General features: G+C 38.2%; 1 protein-coding gene and 1 long non-coding RNA gene across 4 annotated transcripts in view; one reads left to right on the top strand and one right to left on the bottom strand.

Moving 5' to 3' along the window:
- Window positions 1-1229, bottom strand: part of MMS22L (MMS22 like, DNA repair protein) — a 93215-nt gene extending 91986 nt beyond the window's left edge. For all 3 annotated transcript variants that reach the window (XM_040598723.1, XM_040598725.1, XM_040598724.1), the window contains exon 1: window positions 1141-1229. The gene's annotated coding sequence lies outside the window, so the exon portion shown is untranslated. The remainder of the gene's footprint in view (window positions 1-1140) is intronic.
- Window positions 1230-2956: 1727 nt separating this feature from the next.
- The window catches only part of LOC121090413, a 182760-nt gene continuing 165334 nt past the window's right edge, over window positions 2957-20382 (top strand). The window contains exons 1-2 of the long non-coding RNA XR_005828541.1: window positions 2957-3240; window positions 4185-4228. This is a non-coding gene — a long non-coding RNA (uncharacterized LOC121090413). The remainder of the gene's footprint in view (window positions 3241-4184; window positions 4229-20382) is intronic.

Genomic DNA, 20382 nt, shown 5'->3' with positions numbered 1-20382 from the left:
CATCATGCATTACAGGCTCCCAGTTGCCCACGACTTTAAGGTACATTACAGCTCAAGTTCCTTCTAAGAAGCAGTAAATACACCCCACATGACAATTAAGGAACCCTGAAATGCTGAAGTTTTAAAGCTCAGAAAATGACTGTATGGCTAATTCTGACATAGCTAAAGTTGGAGGTTTCATTTTAAAAGTCTGACTTCCCAGGAACCTAAGAAAAGAAAAAAAAAGCAAAGGAGAAGGAAGATCATGCCCAAAAGAAGTTCATGTAAGCTTAACATCAGTGAATTAATATTTTATATAACATTCTGAAAGAGCAGAACTAGGCAATAGGTGTCACAGAGTTCTACAATAACATGCAAACATATAAACAAAACTCTGAATTAAGTTTTCAATTTAATCGCCAACAGTTTTGAATACTGTTCTTATAGAAATCAGTTTACACCGTGGCTACAGGCTGGCAATACAGAGGCCCGACTGAAAAATGAGCTAAATTAAAAGTGGGCTGTACAGCAGCAGCAGAACAACTCTTAAGTAAAAGAACGACTTAAGTGCTTCAGTTTACACCAGGACCTCATGTATAGATGTGTTAGCACAGCAGGCAAGGCAAAACCGAGCTGCTAACGGGAATTCCCTAATCACTAGAAGAAGGGTTTCCAAGGTAAGTCGGATCTATTCAGGGTATCAAAATCGCCCCACACGATAGAAAACGTGGGGTGGGGTGTGTGTAAGTATAAAAAGGGCAGCTCTTCACAGCCGGCACTCCCGTCAGTTCTGCGCTTGTCTATTGCATCCCTGATCCAGCGGGCTGTAAGCACAGCATCCCTCCCGGCAGCCACGCGGGAGCACTTTCCCAGGAGGTTACAGTCGGCGGGGAGGAGCCGCACACCGACAATAAAGCCGCCGGTAACAACACCCCAGCCGCCTGCCGGGCGGCGGCCACCGGACAGCACACCTGCCAGGGATCTGCCACACACGCGACCCCCGGCCCGCAAGGCCTGCGGCCTAGCGCCGCTCCCCGCTCCCCAGAGGCGCCTCCCCGACGGGCCGGGCCGGGCCGGGCCGGGCCAGGCCGCACATACGGGATGCGTCAGCCCCGCTAGACCGCGGTAGGCCCGCGATAGGGCGGCGGGGCGGCGAGGTACCTGCGCGCCGGCGGAGACGCCGCTCCCCTTCCGCGCCCGGACACTTTCCGTACGTCCCGCGCGCCACCGTCACCGCCGCACTGCGCAAGCGCCGCGGCGCCGATTGGCCGCCGGCCGCCCCGCCCCGCCCCGCCGCGCCCCGCCCCGCCCCGCCCCGCCCCGCCCTTCCCCGCCGCCCGGCCCGGGCCTGGCCCGCCTCCGCCCCTGGGGGTGCTCCCGCCCGCTCCCTTCCTCGCTCCCGCCCGCGGCGCCGCCCCGCCCCGAGCCCGCCCCTCCCTCCCCTGCCCGCCCGCCTCAGGCCGCAGCGGCACGGGCGCCCTCCGCCGCCGCCCGCAGGTGGCTCCCCGCGGCGGCCGGGCGGCCTCTCCGCTGCGGGGCGGCTGCCGGCCCTGTCCCCGGCCCGCCTGCGCGTGTCCCCGGCCCCCGCTGCCCGCCTCCGGCTTCTGCCCCTCGCTCCCCACCGCCTCCCTCCTCACACCCGGGCGGTGGCCGCGTCTCCCAGCCGCTTGGTTCCCAATGTGTTTGTTACTCGCCTGCAGCTTGACGTGTAGGTGGGGTTTGTGGCAGCCGCTCGCCCCCCCAGCACTGGGCGCTGGCAGCCCCCTCCGGTGCCCCCAAGCCCCCCACTGCAACTGCCTGGCCAGCTGCCCCTTGCCTGGCCAGCCGCGAGTGGTGCCTGGCCACCTCTCACCCGAACAGCGGCACCTTGGCACTGCTGCTGAACACCCCAGATCAGACTGCTGCTTCCTAATCCGGTGCTTCAGCTGACCTCTACCTCTCTTCGGCTTCCTTTGCTAGCTTGTACCTGCACCTCATTTTCCTTCTCCTTGGCCGCCTCAGTTCGCTCATCCCCACGCTCCCTCACAGCCATGGGCAAGAGGTCCTGGCCTTTTCTGATGCCTAACAGACTGTGATCCAACCTTCCCATGTCTGTCAGGTTCTGCTCCCATCTGGAGACAGCAGCAGTTCTCAGCAAGCATGGGAAGCGGTGTTTAGTACATTTGAAATTCAAACTGAGTGTCCCTCTTTTCATTTATAGAAGTGCCTTCATTGGGTATGACCGTCACCATCAAACAGGGGCCAGGGAGGAAGTCCTAAAACCTGCATGTGGCATAACTCCACTTAAAATTCATGCTATGTACCTAGCAGCTTTGGGGTCTTTTTAAAAATTACTGTATCATTGTGGATTGCTTTGGTTTGATTCACTTCAGAATCAATGCTCTTCCAGTTTTGCCTGGTTTCTGGGTGTAAAACAGCAGCAGTACATGAAACTTTTGTTTCTAACAAGGAAGTTGCTGTAAAAAGTTTTGCTGTTACTTCTGCAGCTTGCTGTGAGAAGGCTCCTGTGATTAAAAATGCTTCCTTTGCTCCTATGTCTGTAAGAATCCTTCGTTTCCTTCTTTAAATTCCTGTCTAATTAAAAAAACAGTACATCATGGTTAAATAAAACTGTACCCAGGATAACCCTGATTTCCATATGCAGATTTAGCTGCACTTGACAGCCCCCTCTCCTTCTCTTAGTCTTTCTGTTTCCTCTCTCCCTCCCTCTTTCTTCCCCTCTCTTTCTCTTCCTCTGTCGTTTTGTGTCTCTTTATGTCTATTGCATTTTGCCTGAATAATTTTCAGGCTTTTTTTCCTCCCCCCTTGCATACATGCTAAAATAACTAGACAAAGATGCAAGGTGGTTGCTGCAGTCCCTGTCTCTAGGACAAAATCAAGAAAGCTTGTGATTGCAATGCCACCTTTCCTTTTTTTTTCTTCCTTTTTTTTTTCCCCACCCATGCTCTGTGATTAAACTTCCCCAGGATGGCGAAGAAAAAGGAGCTGGGAATGAAATAGGGTTGAGGCAAAATCCCATTGCAGCAGCTGCAGCCAGTGGTGTCTGCTGCCAGATGTGCTAAGGTTCCTGGGGTCCTTGACACTAAAAGGCAGTATTAAAATATTTGGAGACAAAAGCTGCATCCTCAGTGATCATTTTCTTTATTTAACATGGCAGCAGGCACCGTGTGGGGGAAAATCAACACGCTGGATGTTGAATTGGACTTTTCTCCATTCTAGGATGAAAGGATGTTATCTATCCCATGCCAAGAAGGAACTGAGGTAAGAGAGCTGATCCAGCTCCTGCTTTTTCATAGTATATTTCCTAAGCATCTTTTCTGAAATGACTTATATATGTATATATGCATATATTTATGTATTTCTCTGTTTGTATATTTGTGTATTTGGTTTCAAGTCAGTAAGTGATAATGGTCTTTTTTCTGTCTTCACATCAACCCAGAGAAAGTTAATTCACAATATATATTCAGAGCTTGTTCAGAAGGGTTGTTTTGTGGGGTTTTTTTGAATACGTTTTTGTTTCCAGAGAAGACTTCAGTAGTGACATCATGGTCGACTGCTGATATTAAAACCGATTTTCAAAGTCTAAGGTGGGGGGGGGAAGCCAGTAACTTTGCGATAAGAAATTGTGCATGAAATTCATATGCTCTATTTTTGGGTTGCACTCTAAATATTGGAAGTCTTATTAAAGCGATAGTGAGATTTTTTATTATTATTATTATTATTTCTAGCACAGAAACGATGAATGCTGCATAATTAAGTACAGTATTTAATTTGGCTGTTGTGAAGCAAAAGAATAAGGTAATAATTTTTATTGTACTAATCAGACTCAAGATGTTCTCTGTGTTAATTGGGTTAAAAAAATTGCAGTACTTATTAGAAATTCTAATTTCACAATGCAGCACTGACAATAAGCTCAGCCAGTGAATTATTCACATCTTTAATTTGCTCTCTTAATGACAGTGTTCTGTAATCAGAGTGCGGAGACTGCTTCCTATGCATTATGTATGATGTTCAGGACTTAAATGCAGGACATTATGAAGCCTCTCAGTGGCTCAGTAATTAGTTTTCCACAAGACAGGGCTTAGATATTCACAGATAAAAGTCTACAGTTGAGATAATGTTAAGGTGGTGACTGAAGCTAACAAAAGCCGGAAAGTTCAAATTTAATGCTGAAACTGCTCTCCATTCTCCCTCATTGTGCATAGGTGCAGGGGGAGGGGAAGAAAGTCTTCAAAACTAGCCCACCATGGTGAGTATGTTGCGGACAGCCCAAGGGAGGGGAGCAAACCCTGGGCTCATTTTACTTCAGGACCCTGGTTTTGGCAACTTACTGATAGGAGGGTGGAGGTGGAGTTCTGTTTTGGGCCTCTTTTTAAAGGTTGTGAAAAGGGCAATAATGTACACACTGTCAAAGAGCAATCATCTGTAGGAGAGATTAAATGTATTTTAAAAAATTTTATGTGAGGCACAGGCATTTATAACTTTGTCAAATAATCGTGTTTTGAATGGGGGCTACTTCGTTATGTGTAGAAACTTTGAGAACACCTGATGCTGGCTATACTGCTGTTGTACCTACTTCAGCTGTCATGGTTTTTACTGTATACACATTTTAGAAAACATGGGGGGGTTGTAACAGTTTAGTTTTCACCATCCAAAACGTGAATCATAATGCATGTTTGTTCTTTTTTTCCTTGGATCATTTACCTAGTGTTATGTCAAGTGATTTAAATGTAGTGAATATGCATGGTTATGTAACTTTCCTAATTCTATATGCTGCTTATTGTAGAATAAAAGCCCAGAATATTGAAATGAAGTTGGAAAATGTTACTTTTCCACACTTAGTCACAAGTAAGACTGGCAACTGTATATTTGTCCTGTGTTCTCACATTAGAATGATCATAATTTTTTATTGAAAACTAGTTACCTGACTAAAAAGGTTATTTACTATTTTGTGTTAACTCTGCAGACACTATGCTGAAATAAACATATCCTTGTGCACTTCTAATTATTAAAGATCTACCAAGAAAAGTTTTAGGCTTAAGTTTAAAAAAACCCACTAAACATCCCAACTTAATAATCAAGGACAGATAAGGGATTAAGGAATTTGACTACATCTAGATTTTTGAAGCAAAATATTTAAATCTAATTCCATTTAAAAAAATTCACTGAAGGCTACATCTGGAATTTGGTGTTATTAGCAGCTGTTGCTAGTGTTGGCTAGCCTTAAGGCCATGGGACAAGTTACTAAGTCATTCCTCTTAAAAAACAAAGTGCTATATACGGTGACTGTATTAGACATTATGTTCATGTATAGTCCAATCCTGAAAGTACTTGTTGTTAAAATGTTGGATAAAAAAAGCTGTGGGTTACGTCAATGGAGCTAGGTGGTCCATAGCTAGGAGATTGTATCACAATCCAAGTGATTGTCTAAATGATGAAATTGATTGAGTCTTTTACATTGATTGAGGCTTTTTCATTCCAAGATCTCACAGCAAGTGGTACTGTAATATGGTATCACTGACAATGTATGGCTGCATTTCTTTGGTCACTTCTGCATAGAATCATACAGTTGAAAAGGACTCCAAGGAAGCATCATGTCTACCCCCTCATTCTTCCTTCAAAGCCAGGATCTATACAATCTGTCTCTTTTAATGAACACTTGGCTGTCTTCATAAAGATTTGTTATGATTACTTACCCAAGTTATCTATTCCAGCGTTCCTCTAGTCTTCCCATTAGAAAATGTTTCCTGCTTTCTGATCTTAAACTTACTGAAAGTAAATTACTTGAACCTATTACTTCTTGCATAGTGGTTATAATAAATTTACTTTCCTCTTTGCAGCAGACTGTTTACATATTTGGGATTCTTAGTAATGTTTTCACTGTGTTCTTCTCTTAATCAATCCCTATTTGTTGTTTTCTTCTTTATAGAAAAAAAAAAGGTTAATTGTTTTCATTGTACTTCATTAATTCTTCTTGCTGTCCTCTGGCCTCTCTATTTTTTCTTTCTTGAAATGCACTGCTTTGGATTTAGGCATGATACTCCAACTGCGATATAAATTCTGTATTTTCATTTAATGAGAGATAATTTGTCAATTCTGTTGTTTTCTAAAGAAATTCTTAATATAACTTGCATATTGTGGGTGCAAGAATCTCTGTTAATCCAGGATACAATCTAGTACAATAAGAAAAGGTGCAACATGTGTTTGAATAGGTTTTTAATTCAAAGGTTTCTGCTCCTAGCAGGGGTATTCATGGATATAGTGTCCAGTAGCCTTAACTCTCATGGTAACTGTGACTGACCTGGTTAGTGATGTCCTGATGTGAACCATCATACTGAAAAGGATATCTGAAGTGTTCAGTCCTCAGAGGATTGTTTCAAGGTATAGGAGCACTATCAGAAAGTCAGAATTTTAGCCTGTGCCCCTCTTGTAAAGTAGCTTGGGTGGCCAGAGGAAGTTAAAATCTGAAGTTTTCCACGTAACTCCAGCCAGATTGGACAATTGAAGTTTGAGCCACTACAACAGTCAGGCGAGAAAACTTTTTTATGAAAGTGGCAAGGGTGTTAGTGGCAACCAGAAGTTAAGGTCCAGGGTTAACTGTGCAGCAAAGATGAACAATATGTTTGAGGTTAAAAAAAAAAAAAAAGATTAGAAAGTTATCCCATTCTAACTAGCCTAGCAGATTACAGAAGCTACCTATCTGGGAAAGAGCAAATTATTTTCTACCTAGTCTGTTAAAGTTAGGTCAATTAATTTTTAGCTCTGAGGGAGGAAGGACCCAATATCATTCCTAGGTCAGAGGAAGGCAGTTCATACTATCCTTGAGTTGTCGTGGTGTGGGAGGAGAACACCACTGCCAAAGATGAGATGGAAGAGTCATGTGTCTGAAGAATTAAAGATGATTTGCAATGTTTCCAGGGGATCAGGATTAATATAATCTGGTCATGAAGACATAGTGAATACCAAAGAAAATTTTAAGGACCTTTCTGTGACTACACAGGCATCTAATTAATATATTTGGAATGTAACCCTTTTATTGTCCTCTTACTGGCTTGTAACTTCCCATGTTTGGGAGTGTTGCACATATTTTGGAGTGATCTGATTCATATTTCTGTGTTTGTTCTTATATCAAAAAGCCAAGAAAACAGTTTAAACTCAGTGCAAATTATAGTGATAGCTGTAATAAAAAGTTAAAAAAAACGCTATAAGTAATATATTTCCAGGGGTTGTATTTTGTGCTTTATGTGCTTTATTTGTATTGCTGCAGGCTTAAGTAGCAGTATAAATATTAGGTTCTGAAGTGGTATGATGAGTTAAGTATTTCTAAAATTTTCTCTTAATCTAGCATAATAATGCAGTCCATTCACATGCATAATTCCCATGAAAACCAGTGGGAGTACTACACTGTAGAAGGAATAATAGATATATGTGCCCAGGCGTCTCCCTTTTGAGTCATTGTTTTAACTTGATTGACAAAGAAATAAATATTGAGAGTGGGAAGAGTGTTATTGATAATATTTTAAATTTTAAATTTACCTGTTTCTCCATTGAAAGATATATGCCAATGGAATGACAGTAATCAAAATACCTGGTAGAAATCGCAAGTGAATTTGCATTTACTAATGCTTTCCAGGAAATATTTTACAAGTAGATCATATGCATTCTAGTCAGTAAAATTCCATATTATTAACTCAATATTAAGAATTCCAACCTATATATAAACCTTTGTATATATTATATAAAGTAAATAATGATAAATATACATACTATAAAACTCAGTTTGGGCTTTTTTGCAAAGTCATACTAGAAGTAGCATAATGTACTGTACGAGTTCACATACTCAATCTTCTGTAAAATGTAAATCCATAAAACTTTGCAGTTCTTCTCTGCATCCATATTAGGCAGAAAAAATAGCAGTAAGAATACTTAATACCACACAAAACCATCTTGCTGCTTCTAACTGGCTTTTCTTCTCTCTTGCCACTTACACATACTTTCTATACTGACTCTTATCCTAGGAGCTACTTCATATCCCCATAAAACTCCAGCTTGCTTTGCTCACTTGCTGATTTTTCAGCCATTTTTTTTTAACTTTTCCCCATGTTCTGTTGGAAACTCAGGAGGCTTTTACTATTCCCAAAGCATCCCTCCTTAAAACTCTTTTTAGGTTGCTACATGAGTTGACAACAGTTTAGATTGCTGATGTCCTTGAGATCTCTTCCTATCGCACAAACTTTTTTTATTGTTTTCTTGCAGTATCCCATTTTTTGTCTCTTGCATTGCTTAGATTGCAACATCTCTGGTGAAAACACTGGGGGCTTTTTCTGTGCTTGTAGAGTGGGCGAAACAGAGGGATTTGGGCTGTATCTTAATACAAAGAATAATCATAACAGTACTAATACAAATAATGGGTGCAGTTAATAATTTTAACTGCTACTCTTTTACCTCCTAGTGACACAGACAGACTTTTCAACTCCTAACAACTTCTTTGCAGTAGAATTCCATCTGGATCCCAGGAAGCTGACAAGTTAGGGCAGTAGGAAACTGGAAGAAAGGGGCCAAATACAAGCAAAGCAGAACTTAACCTCAAAATATTTCTGTTCAGTGCTGTCTATTTATTATCTTTGCTTCTCCTATGTAATACTTTATCAAAAAGATTCTATGTCCAATAAGAATTGTTCTGAAAGCTTTTTGGTACATAAATTGTTTCTGATGTGTGGTACACAGTGGTAACACAGACTCTGTAGGTATGACTGAAGGATTATATCAGCCCAGCTGTAGACTGAGGTTTTTTTGCCAGAAGGAGTAGCTTTAGCTGAGAGTGGCTGTGGTGGAGCAAAAAAATATCTGTGGAAAACAGACATTATAAAGCTGTTGTGGGGGCACCACGCTGCAAAGAGTGTCAATATGTTGAGAGGCAATGCAGCTTCCTGGTAAAGGGTCTGGCAGGGAGTTCCATGAAGGGTTGCTGGACAAGGAGAAATGCGACTCAAAGAAATAGGACTCTAAGAGCTGTGACCTCTTGAGCATGTGTACAGGACTGCGAATCAAGATCAGGCTGGGAGAAAACATAGAGACTAGCTAACAACAAGGAGGCGTTTGATCAAAGAGTGAGGGGAGAAAGTTGTATAGCACAATCTGGAAAGAACCAGTGCTTTTAAGATGTTTCAATAAACATATCCTACGTGTTGGAGGATGAGTTTCTGACTGTCAGCATTTTGGTGTACCGTGTGTTGGTAGTATCAAACGTGAAGGGATGCTTGGGGAAGTAGAAGGCATATCTCTGCAATCCAATTTGAAGCTTACAAGGAACCTCTGGCTAAACTATATCATGAACTTTTTGGTGTAGAATGTTTAAAAACTGAATATTTGCTTTACTACCACTGCATGGGTTTGTAGTTGACAGTATCTGAATGAAGGCAGTTAATTTGAAAAGAGTATAATTCTGTGAGGCCAGCTATCACCTTCCACTCTATCTATCTATCTATCACACTATCTAATGCTGGGAATCAAGGCTGGACTCCTGCTTTACTTATCAGCAAAGCCCTTTTCTCCTGGCTTGTCCAGAGGCTGTAAATTTAGAAAGCATATCGGTTATGAATGTAGGTACCACACAGAGGCATTCTGAATGTAAACCACATTTTCAAACAGGTGTCTAAAAAACAAAATAGCTACCTTTAACCGGTGTAATCTGAGAATTACAGTAATCATTCAAGAAAATGGTTCTCCAACAAACTTCATCCGTGGTTTCCAAAAATGTATTTTGTCTGGTTTTCTGTCATTTCGGTAATATTCCATTTTCATTTTCTTAGTACTTTGTGCTTTTTGCCTCAATGTAACCTGCCAAAAAGAAAATTTTGAGTGAGTGTTGAATACTTAGCATGACTGCAAAGATTTTGAATTAAAAAATCTGATTTTTTTTTCCCCCTGAATTTTATAGTTTTATATATATATATAACGGAAGAAATGTGTCCTGTAGATCTCAGGTCCTCATTTAACAACTTCGAAAACAGAGGTGTCATTAGCAAAAAGGATACAAAGGCAATGGCTCAAATTCGGTTTCTCATTCTACACAGCTTATCTGTATGATTTCAGGAACTCAGCTCATCCTTGTATCTCCATTCCTTAACTATGTAATAGAAAAGGAAATCTTTCTACTTTTTGCAGAATCTAAAGTTCAAATCTCTTTGGATTGTATGAATTTTAATGCAGGTTTTCTGTCTTAGTATGTCATTAAAGCCCACCAGTGACATCTTACTCTCATTTAAAGTCTCCAGGAGGCTCCTAGATACTCTAGGACTTGAGCAAATATATAAAAACAAGTGGGTATGAACAAGTGTGGAGATTAACAAACATCTGCAGTGGTCAATGAAAAGAAGTTCTGTTGAGCATTGGTCTAATGAGATTCCTGAAAGGGGAGAGCTGATTTTTAAAATTAACAGTAGTCGTCTGTGGAAGAGGTCATTTCGTATGCTGCCTAAGAAACATCTTTTACAATATCTGTCTTTTTATAACTGTAGTGTATTTCTAGATTTGCAAGGGAAATTTGCCAAAATAGCCACTCTTCAAAGAGTTCTACATCGAGGTCTTAAAATTTGCATTGAGTTCTTTAGTTTCCTTTTATTTATTATGTATTTTAGGTCATCACTGCTCTGTTCATCTTTTGCACACCTTTATTAAGATTTCCCATTGCTTTGTTTCTTAGAAATTGTTAACACCAAAATCATACAGCCCTGAAGCTTTTCTTCATCCATTTAGATTTCATCAACCATGATACTTACTTCAGTGTGTTGGATGAAGTTGTCTGAACTGTATGTCAGAGGTACTTTTTAGCTAACTATACTAAAAACATATTTATAAAACTGTTTCCTATTAGTTTTTTTGGTTTTGTTTTGTTTTGTTCTGTTTTGTTGGTTTTTTTTTTCCCTTTAGGGAAAAATGAATAATGAGAAAAGGAAGACCCTTCTCTTTAAAAGGATTCCGAAACCCAACAGGAACCAGTAAAACCAAATGCTTAAAAAATATACATATAGAAATCAGTACAGGTTGTCTGAAGATGGGCTGCTAGCAGACAACTGTGTACAGATAATTTTCATCAGTTGATCTTAAAGCCTTTGCCAAAGTAAATGAGCTTAATCTTGATTTTGCAGATGCCCTGGCTACTTAATTTGCAAAACATGGGTGTAAATGATGTAATCTTTGTTTTGACAACAGCCACTTAAATAAATATGGCTGAAACAGACATTCTGGCTGAAGAGTTCATAATGAACTTTGACATGACTGTGCAAAGGAACTGTTCTGAAGTGTCTATCGTGGAGGAAAAAGGAGTTTTGTTCCTAGTATCTGGTATCTAGCCTTCAAAGGGCTAGGTGTCTATGAAAACTGAAAGTTATGCTACTGTTATGATCGTATCTCTAGATGTCCGTAGTATGATCTGAATATGGTTGTACTATCCTTTTTGCAGAGAAAGGTTTTAGAAGATCGGAGGGCAATGGTGGTGTCTGATGACTAAATCTGAAATCTCCAGAGGCAAATTTCTTTCTGGCAAGAGAGGAGAGGAAGTTTGTCTGCCACTGGAATAATTTTCCACTTCTTAAAATGCCTTATATTTCATTCTGCCTACGTTATTATTAGTAAACACACATGCACACACACACACACAGATGCTGCAAAGAATTATAATTTCTTTAGGTTTCTCAGGTTTCTTGATGAGAGTGTTGTACTGTAATTTGCCAGGTGTGCTTATATGACATGGAAGTACATTAAATTTTTCTTGTAGTCAGTCTGATGTGAAGTTTAAGCTTGGAACAATGGAAGTAGAGTGCAGTGAGAATAAATTGACAGCTGTGTCACATCAAGCTTAAACTACAGAAATTAAAATACATTATCATTAAAACTATATTGGAATATCTGTTTCAAATTAACTAGTGGGCATATGTAGCGAATCATATCTAATTATATGTTGTATTTTCTAATAGATTTAACAGTACTTACCAAAATACAGAAACTGTGATCTTTGAAAAATGAGAATTTTACACTGGTATTATAGAACAGATTAGATCTAATAATTTCAAGTAGGTTGATAAAAGCTGTAAAATTGTGCTATAATTATGTTTAGAGATAGACACTTTAAGTCAACCTTATCCAGTTAAACAATATTCCAAAGGTATTCTAATTTATCTCCTGCTCAGATTCATGTGGTTTTCAGTATATGGCTAACCTTTGTAGACTAAATTAGAAAAATAACCTCTTCCAGTTCAGCACTGAGGTGTGAATACAAGCTGAATGTTCCAGGAGATTGCATCAGTCCGTCTTAGAGAAAGACTGTGGCAATGGTCCTTTCTTACCCCTATTCCTTTTGGAAATAATGTATTTTCAAAGGTGCGTTGAATGAATGTTACTTGTGTTTCACCAAGGGATGAACTATAAGTAGCCCTTGCAACTTAGAGTGTTACAGGTCTCACTCTAGCCTGTTTATAGGAAAAGCTCTTGCATAGTCCCTTGTCCTGGTGCATAAACAAGTATGGTTCTCAGAAAAAAAAAAAAAAAAAAAAAACACAATAAACCCCCCCCACAAACAAACCCCAAGATCTGATCATTTACATTTGTGACAAAAATTTACAATTTTATTCCAGTGTGCTGGAGAGCTGCTTACTGGAGCAGACATTTGAATAATCAGATGTTTGAGAGTAGATTCTTCCTACACTAATAGAAAGAAAAGAGGTCGCCTTTTGATATGAGCATAATGAAAAACAAAGGCAGTATTGTTGGTTGAAATTATGAAAATTGTTTTTACTTTACCTGAAGGAGGTATTAGCCTATTTAAGTTGAATTTTGATTTTTTAAATGGAAGATATGATATCATAAAACATGTAGAAACAATTTAAAAAAAAAAAAAAGCCAGCAGGAAACTTATTGAGAGGACACCTCTATACTGCTCAGTAAAGCAGGTGGACTACAGAATTTTGCCAGATTAGTGGAGTGAAATGGAATGGGTAGGAGAACTTCCAGTGAAAATCTGGTGAATTATTTTAAAAAGGCTTTATGTTAGGGTTTATAAAAAATAACAGCTGATTAATTTTTTAAATGTCTTCAAGTTATGAATATGCAGTTTGAGATACTTAAAGTGATCAAGTTTTCTGAACATTTGTTCTCTGGAAATTTTCTTGTTGATAAAGTTTTAGAATTCATGTGTCTGTTTTTGAATATTTTTATCTTGTTTTTTAGTATTTAAGTAAGTCATACTTTAGGTACTCACAGGAAAGCAGGGAGCATTTTTATGTAACTGTTGCCAAGTCATCTTTACTAATTGAATGTCTTGTATATTAGCACAATATCATTATACGATGCTGCAGTCTTTTTGACTTCTTAAAGCAAGGTATTATTAGCAATGCAATCAGCTAGATATACCAGATAACCATAGCTATACAAAAGCCACCTATCCATTAGAAGTAAACAGTTTGATAATTAACCCATAAGATTTTTCCTGACCCTAAAACGAGGGTTAATCAAGCTGATTATGTCATATTTGAAGTGCAAAGACACTGACTAGGGTCTCAAAAAATTATATCACTGAATTAATAAATTGTTTTTTCCAAGCTGATATACTGTACATCTTAACACACCAGTTAAATTGGGCACAGCTTTGTGCTGACACAATACTGCTGTCTACTTCTGCTTCAGGAACCACCTTGATCTGAAAACACTCTCACCGTATTAGTTTTGAATAGTGAATTTTTGAAACTCACAGTTCAAAACGTTAATACTTTTCAAACTACTACTAGTTGGGAAGGAAAAGTAGTCTTCTATTTCACTGATGTTAACGCTGTTTATGAACTTGCTCTTATTCCAGCTCAAATGTAATAATTGTTAATAAAGTTAGGTAAAATGTCATGCAAGGTTTAGTATCATGCAATAGTCTGATTGGATATTTTTTTCCATTTAAATTCTGCATCATTAAGTTGCAGTAATAACAGAAGTGATATAATCCATCTCTTGTTAATAACAGTGTTCTCCAGCTGCTGCTTTTAACCTATATACAGGCCTATGTAATGTCATCCAGAGAGAACCAGCAATAAGTCTACGTTTTAGGATTTTTTTTCTTTTTTTTTTTTTTTTCCCCTCATGGAAATAACAGTGGGAAATCAATTGAAAAATGTCTGACTTCTTTTCTAATAGTTGAGCTTGGACTTCTGTGTGTCATCTTTTAAGGCTGTAGTATTTAGCGTCTTAAAGCTTTGTTCATGAACACATTTTGGTGCATCTACTGATCTGTTCTTCCCTTTAGGTAGCACAGAAGTGTCACTTAAGGAGAAGTGTAGGGTTACTAGCTTTCTGGACACTATGAGTCACCAGCACCATAATCCTTTTATGAAAAATATGAAGACAACTTCAGGAGGTGAACACAGTCTCAGTCTTGCACAAACACAAATACTGACTCCTGGGAGAATATGCCAGGGAAAGAATTATGTGTTTGTTATGTCCTTCTCTTCCTTCTCTTGGACTGTTGTCAAGAGGTACTGTCACAGGCAGGATATTGAACAGTTGAACTTCTGATCTGATTCTGTTCAATTGTTCTTAAAGCAACTGTCTGTTATACCTAAAATCTGATCCAAAGGATAGCTAATTAACTTCCTAATGCAAAGGAAACAGTGTGGAATAGTAGCAAAGTGCACATTTTCTTCCACATTGTACATTTCTGCAGCTATTTGCAGCTCTTCTGTGCAGAATCTTATCAAGAGTGGAAGGTGGATAAAATACTTCAATTCCACACCATCTTTTGGACATTATGTGCATGATTCCTGATGATCAAGAGCAGTGAGAACTGTATAGTTTGTCTTGGTGATCAAAATGAGACTTATGGAAGTTTGGTGCCTAAATCCTAGAAAATAACCCAAGATATCAATGCTCTCACAGCTGCCTCAATCTGCATGTGCCTAGAACTCAGCACATGTATGTTACGCTGATCTTAATTTCCATAGATGCCTAAAGTTGGGTTCCTGCATGTAGTTACCCAGTGTGACCACTGCTTCCTTGCTTCTCCTTAATATCTGTTAAAATCTACAGATAAAAAAGGGTGGCACTGAAATGCCTTCCTTTTTGGAGGTCCCTGATATATTTTGGGAGAGGTACTCAGTATGTTCCCAGTGCAGATGGGCAGCACTAAGGTTCTACTTAAATACCTAAGTGTGATCACTTCTCTGTTTTCCTGTATCTGGTTTTAATTACCAGGTTGTTCAGCAGTCTGAAAGAGATGATTGGCAAAGGGGAGCCGGTGGGTATTGGGCTTTTTGGTACCGAGCCATTATGTAGACAGGAATGCCAGATTCATAGGGAAGGGAGAATAAGAAAAAGTTGCAGGCTGCATGCGGGAGAGACAGAGGGAGGGGAAGGAGCAGTATACTGCTCTGTATACTTTGAATTAGAGGGTTTTGCTTTGAGAAATAGTTCTGAAAGACTAAATCCATCCTTATTTCCTATAGGTTTGTATTTGTGAATTGCTATTTAAATTGAGTAATACTCAGGCTGTGGTATAAACCCGCCTGCTATTAGACAAAAGAGAATCAGTTTGGAAGAGAGGACTTGCCTGAGAAGTAAAAAGCTGCATTCACTTAATTTCTTTTAGCTAGCAGACTCCCTATCCAGCTGCCTGCTTTCACAAAGTTTGTAGGAATGTTAAGTCTTTGAGACCTTTTAACATGTATTTGACTTAGGGGGAATTGGTTACTGGAAGTGATCAAGGGGAGGTGAGCAAAGCAACATTACTGATTTTTCAGGAAACCATGTAAAAAGGAACAATAGCCTTTGGTCCAAGGAGCTTTTTGTTCTTTCAAAGTCTACAAAAAATGCTGCTACGCTTGGTGTCTTAGTAAAGATGTGATGTTTCTTTCATTTAAATATACTTGTTATTTCTTATTCACAGAAATGTGATCCATATCCTGAAAAATCAGGTCAGGTGCCAGGCTTCTAGGAGTTAACAGTTTCTGATGGAAGGCTATTACTGCTGCTTCTCCCTACTCTTACCCTAGAAAACCGCACCGCTCACCCAGTATGCCTATTTTCTTACTCTTCTTTGCTCTTCATATGTCTATCATTTTATGGTTTATAGTATTCACTGTTTTATCCTTTTCTCCAACATTTATTTTACATTGGATTATTCGCTTTCCTAGCTCCAAATAATGCATTCCTTTCCCTCAATACTTCATAATCAATGGCCAAAAATCCCAGAAATTATTGCCAGGTAGATGTTTTGTGTGCTTTTCAAAAGCATCCATCTTTTTTCTTATTGCTTTAGAAATCTTTAGAATTTTCAGTTAAAATTTTGTAATTTCACATTATCACTGTGTCACCAGTTTTCTTAATCTAGAAAGAGAAAAGAAACTGGAATATCCCTAGGAATATGAAGTGATAAATAGTAGAAAGTTGACAGTTGGTAGTAGTATTCTATTAGAATCGCCTTTCATAAGAACTCCTGTGGCCATGGATAGCCCCTGTATTAACACAAAACATCTGCTGCTTTGGCTGAATTTAAATACCCCAGTCTGATAACCTTGTAGAGAAATGTGCCAGTCACCTAGAATTGAAATTCATGTACCAGTCTGGATCCATCAAAAAGAATAAGACTCCAGACATCTGGAAATACATGTCAGTAGATCCAAAGGCAGAACCAAATTTTAAGTGTTATTTTTAAGTGTATAATATTATGAGTTATTTTGTGTTGTTATGTTTTACAAAGAAGTTAACGGTTCAGAGTTAAAGAGTGCTGTCATTATACAGGCAAATATGCAGGCACTACCTACAATGTATTCCTAGAAAAACAGGCAGATTTTTTTTATTTAAAATTGGATTCACTGATCCATGCATGTGTAGATTTTGTAGTGAGTAATAAAACTACAGGGAAGACCTGTTCATATTTCAGTTTCTTCACATTTTCTAGAATTCTTCACCTAAGCAACACTTAAACAAATGTTCCTTTTACAGCATCACAGGCAGTTACAAGTTGTTTTGGGGAAGTGTTTTATATGCTGTATGCTGAGACTAATTTTTCAAGCAACAAATAGCAGTATCACATACTTGTGCATTTTCTGTGATTATTCTTGCCATATCTTTTCTTCTTATTGTTGTCAGTTGTGTTTGACTGAAGCCTTTACCCTAATTTGGTTTATTCTAGAAAGAAAAGGCTATCATATTTCTAGTTAAAGAACAAAATAATTTAAGTTTAAGCTCCTGGCCAATGTGCATTTGAAAAATGGTACTTTTCTTATCTCTTCTCTTGGTGAAAGTGATTGACTAATAAATGTTTTCTTTGGAAATCATTGAATGGACTTACAGTTTTCACTGCTTTTTTAAAACTAAGTGTAATTTAGACTTTATTGGAGATTCTGTTTTACTTAATGAAATTAAGTTTTCTGTTATTTTTCATATTATGCCTTTTAACTTTTCTAGTTACTTATTAGAAAAATTTTTGACCTTAAGACTGAAGAAATCTTAAGGTTCTACTTTTCTTGCTCTTTGAATGTGGTTTTTTTTTTTTTTCCCTAGCTTTTCCAGCCTGGCTTCTTGCTGTGGGCTTGAAGATCAGATATATTGGTAGATGATAGCCATAAATCTTTTAGTCTGTATTGGGGTTTTGCACCTGTTTCAGATGCTTCAACACTTAGGAACAAAAAGCCACTTCAGTCTGTTGAAGTCTGTATTTTTTTCAATCCAAAGGAACAGTGTGTGGGGGGGAAAGTTTGCAAAGTTTGTTCTAACGGGAAATATTTAAATCCAGTTTGAGCTTTCATTCTTGAATGTCAGTAGCCCATGTGTGTGACATGTTTCTGTAAACGTAGGCGATGAAATCTTTTGCAGAATAGAAAACAGTTCCGATTGAAGTATAGCTTATTACATGCCTAGTTGCCTTAATACTGTAACAGCTGGAACAGACTTGAGACCTGATGTAGGAGTTTCCTGGGACTGCTTCTTTATGGTGCTTTGCTATTTTCTGGGAAATTTACATGGGTACCTTAAGATCGAAGTTTCTGTATTTCATAGAGAGTTGGCAGAAAGTCCGTACTGGAGCACAGAGAAGAAACTGTTTCAACAGTAACTTGCAAGTTGCTTGTTGTAGCAGTTCTGGGGACTGACCCAGACTCACTGTTACGTTCTTGGAAAACCAGTACCAAGAGCTCGGTTTTTACAAGTGTATATATATGCGGGAGTATATGGTAATTGTACATATTTGTAGGTGTGTGTATATATTTGTGTACAGTTGGTTACATTGTTGTTTTCTCTGACTCCTTTCCATATCATCCTCTGCTTGATTCATTTGGCTGAATGATAACGTTATTCCATGAGTAAGATAGTCTTTAGTTCTTTATTTCAAAAGGGAAAGGCAGAAGGTTTTTATACACTTTATATTTTTTCTGTGCTTTACTTGATTTTTTTTTTTTTTGTGTATGTGCTTCCCTTAAGTTTGTGTTTTTTCCTTTTGATTATATGATTTTTGATGCTGTATAAAATTCTCAGATTATGATCTTGTGAGCCAGGAAGAACTTGTTGATTGTATGTTGCTGTTCATTCTCAAACCCTCAGCTTTTAGGAGAAATGAGTTAGATACTAATATTTCTCAGGTATATTGCTTGCTGTGTATGTAAAATGTAGTAGTCTGTTATCTGATCATGAATGAGAAATGCAGTATTCTGTGCAAATACTAAGAAGTAAAAATGCTGTGCATATCCGTGGAGGGAAGATGGGTAGTGCCCAAGGCAATTACTGTATTGAATCTGAGTATTGCAGATTTTTTTATTAACTGCATTGGTCGTTGTTTTCGAGCTTTCCTTTTCCAGATCAGATATTCTAAGGGGCTGAGAAATATATCATATCTGATATGCCATTTTCTGATATTAAATGGTTTGTCAAAATTCCCAGCAGGCTGAGGAGTTTGGCTGGTTTTTCCTTATCCATTAGGTGCCTTTCTTTAGCATATCATTAGGAGGTTTTGGTACTGTCATTTATTTTAATATTTGCAAGATGTTTGATCATTTTTGTCTTTCCATTTTAAATACACTGACTGGCTTTACATATACAGGAGAGTTTCACCCCCACCAGAAGCTGTTTTGTAGGTGTTCATACTCTGTGTCTTTGCACATTTTTTCATATCTGTTACAATAGTGTCTTTAAGTTTCAGGTTTGGTGCCAGTGACATTGCATCATCTTTCCTCTTTTCTAAGTACTCTGTGCCATAGGTGTTCTGGAATTGAAAGATGAGAACTGAAAACTTTCTTTGGCAAACAGTTTATTTTTAAATTTAGACTGGAAGTTGTTGTTGTGTATATATATATACACACACTGAGTGGCTGGCATAGCTCCATACTTTTCCAAAGTTTTTGTTTGTTTGTTTTTAATTAGTTTGTTATGCTAGAAATTCCCTCCTTGTATGTCCATTGTTGCAACTAACCAGTCAGGCTTACTTCTTTTAGTAACCAAAAAATGTATTTACAGAAGAGTACTATCTCCCTGTGCAATGGTAGATTTCATCCTGTATCCTTGGGAATAATGCAACAGGTGTCTCAATGTGGTCTGAAGTACAGTTTCCATGTGCATTTATAAAAGTTTATTTATAATTCTTCTTTAAATCATAGGGAGATATTTAATAGAATGGTATCATAATAAATATATGAATCCAGTTAACAGTGAATAATTAAGTGTGATGGTTTGTAGTCTGGATTTACTTCTTAAAAGTTTGCCTTGGTTTAATCTGGGAAAAATCCAGGGGTTTTTGTTTTTTGGGTTTTTTTTAACTAGATCTTTCGAGGTCCCTTTTATTATTTAAGTTTTCATTCTATTATTGCATGTAACTGTTTTACCTATTTTTGTGTCTGGTATTTCATTCTAAGTAATGCTGTTGTTTTCAGTTTCACAATAGATGAATAGCTAGAACTTTTTTCACATATGTCCAGTCAGTTAATTGCTATGCTTCTACCTTTACTCTGTTATTTTTGAGTTCAGGTGACCAAAAATCAGAAGAATTTTCAAAGATAGGATTATAATTCATATTATAATGGCACTTATTTTTCATATTGTTATCTGCACATCTTTCTACATTCTCAAATGCTTGGAAGTTTTAAGTTATGTGTTCTAAGCTAATTGTAGCATGAATTACTTATAATAAAAAAGAAGTAATTCAAGAATTTTTTTGTAGATATTCCTCTTTTCATATATTTAATAGCACATATGACCCCTACAAATAAAATCTAAAATAATTTCAATAACTTCTTGACTAATGCAGATTTTTTTAAAGAAAAATCAGAGAGCCGATCTACAAGTGTAGAACAAATCCTGTTACTTTTTGCTAAAAAGTTACAAAAAAAAAAGAAGAGTATTACAAAGGGGCTATATTGAAACATTTGCAAAAGTTCC

The sequence above is a fragment of the Falco naumanni genome, chromosome 6, assembly GCF_017639655.2.
Source record: "Falco naumanni isolate bFalNau1 chromosome 6, bFalNau1.pat, whole genome shotgun sequence".
Lineage (NCBI taxonomy): Eukaryota > Metazoa > Chordata > Aves > Falconiformes > Falconidae > Falco > Falco naumanni.
Note: the sequence above shows the minus strand (reverse complement) of the source record. Positions and strands in the feature narration are given on the sequence as shown.